The sequence below is a fragment of the Schistocerca nitens genome, chromosome 5 (assembly GCF_023898315.1).
Source record: "Schistocerca nitens isolate TAMUIC-IGC-003100 chromosome 5, iqSchNite1.1, whole genome shotgun sequence".
NCBI classification, from domain to species: domain Eukaryota; kingdom Metazoa; phylum Arthropoda; class Insecta; order Orthoptera; family Acrididae; genus Schistocerca; species Schistocerca nitens.
The window spans coordinates 154,241,117-154,243,767 of record NC_064618.1 but is presented as its reverse complement, the minus strand read 5'-3'; positions in this window follow the sequence as shown (position 1 = coordinate 154,243,767).

The following is a 2,651-nucleotide window of genomic DNA, read 5'->3' as shown; positions in this document are numbered from 1 at the left end:
CACAGTGTCCGAATAAATGGTGCGGCAACTGGAAACGCACCCAACAGTTAAAGTACGCAGGACCGTACAGCTCTTGTGAGCAAAACGTCTACACTGAGGTCGCAAAAGTCGTGGGACGGAGATAAGCACACATACAGATGGCGGTAGTATCGCATACACGAGGTGTAAACGGGCAGAGCATTGGCGAAGCTGTCATTTGTATTCAGATTATTCACATGAAAAGTCTTCCGACATGATTATGGCCACACGACGGGAATTGACAGATTTTGAACGCGGAATGATAGTGGATCAAGACGCATAGAACATCCAGTTTCGCAAATCATTAGGGAATTCCGAGATCCACAGGGTCAATAGTGTGCCGAGAATGCCAAATTTCAGGCATTACCTCTCACCATGGGCTTTCACTTAACGACCGAGAGCAGAGGCGTTTGTCGGTGCTAACAGACAAGCAACACTGCGTGAAATAAGCTCAGAAATCAATGTGAGACGTACAACGAACGTGTCCATTAGGACAGTGGGGTGAGATTTGTCGTTAATAGGCTACGACAGCAGACGACTGATGCGAGAGCCTACGCTAACTGCAAGACATCGCCTATAGCGGCTCTCCTAGCCTGGTAATCATAGACGACTGGAAAACCGTAGCCTGGTCCGATGAGTCCTGATTTCAGTTGGTAAGAGGTAATGGTTGGGTTCGTATATGATGTGGGCCCCAAGAAGCAATGGATCCAAGTTGTCAACACGCTCTGTACAACCTGGTGGTGGCTTCATAATGGTGTTGTCTGTGTTTACGTGGAATGGACTGTGTCCTCAGGTCCAACTCAACCCTCCATTGAATGGAAATTGTTATATTCGGCTACCTGGAGACCATCTGGAGCAATTCATGGACTTCTTGTTCCCAAAAAATTATAAAATTTTTATGAATGACAACTCGCCATGTCACAGCGCCATAATTGTTCGCGACTGGTTTGTAGAACATTGACGACAATTCTAGCGAATCTGCCCATCCAGATACTCCGACATTAATCCCATCGACATTTATGGGACGTAACCAAGAACTCAGTTCGTGCAGAAGAACCTGCACGACAACTCTTCTCCAGTCATGGCTCAATACTTCTGTAGGGGACTTGCAGCGACCTGTTGAGTTCATGCCTCGTCAAGCTACTGCGCTACAGCGGGGAAAAGGAGATCCGCCCCGACACGGTATTAGGAACTGTCCTATGACTTTTGTCGATGGAACGTTTTTACTTAACACCTGCTTTGTTTAACCTTTAAATCTAAAGGGAGTGGAAGGGTTGACCCAATTAAGTGAACATTTCAATTCCAATGTGTTTATTAGCTACCAAAAACAATCTCACATAAAAACTGCCACTCAGGCAATATTATTTACACTCATTACATAGAATCATAAGCAAGTTAATGAATCATTAGCCTACGATCTCCTATAAACCCTGAGAAACGCCTCTCAGGCAAAGTATTTAAGAAACTCTCTCACTGCATAAAATAATTAATAAAGTAGTGAACCATTAGCAACGACCTCATATAAAAATTGACAGAAGCCACTAATACTGAATCTGACCATAACTTTAACAAAACAACTCTAGTTAAGACACGTTATTTAAGACCCTTTCAGTTCCAACACTTTAACATTACATGTAAAATAACAGTGGACACACAGTCTCAATTTTAGCACGAATACTTAGAACATATATATTAAAACGTAAGTTGGACAATATAAATTATTAGAGTAGAGAACCTTGCAGGGCGAACCCCGAAATTATTCAAATGACCATTGGCTGGTAAGATGGGCTTTTAGGCCATAGAAAGTTACAACTTTGTACAATCATAAATGTGTAACAACAGAAGTAAGGTCCAAGATTGTAAGGCCGAAGTTTAACCAAGAACGGTGGAACCAACTCAGGGGAGTAATACTCATCTCCGAACCAAGACGTGGCTCCGTTTGCAACCTCACGTCGAGAAGCCACCGAAATGTGAACCCAGCAAACACTACCGAAGAGGAACACACGAGCTCAGGTGAAGTCCACCGACCGCAAATCAAACTTGTAATCTAAAGGGAAGCTCCGCGCTTCGGTTGCCCGCTGCCTCAACTCACTGAAACACAGAGCACACCCGACAACAGGAGGCCAAAAAACTTCTCTTAACTTTAAAATTCAAGATTGACCAGTAAATTAACGCTATACAATCAACGCTAAACTACAACTAATTTCACTCGCAAGTCCTTTCTTTAAGTGAAACAGTACCTGATAAAAAAAAACGTTAAAAGTGAGAAATGAACTGGCTCGCGAGAAACGACACCCACTAGAACTTAATGACACACATATTGGCCACCTTAAGTGGGCCTGCAAAGCTCAACATTGTAACCTTCAGAAATAAAAACTCAGATCGCCCACAGACGACATATTGACATGGATTAACCGATATCGTAAGCAAACTAAACACTTGCTGTTAATAGCTAATGAACTAACATTCTGCAAATACATCAATATTACGCGGAAGCAGAGCACACGCTTAGTAAGAGGCATCAAATGACTTCGAACACACATAACATCACACGTCCGGCAACGTCTTAATGTACCAAGAGCGATCACAATCACAGTTAACTAGGCGCTCTTAGTAATTAGAGTACTTAACTG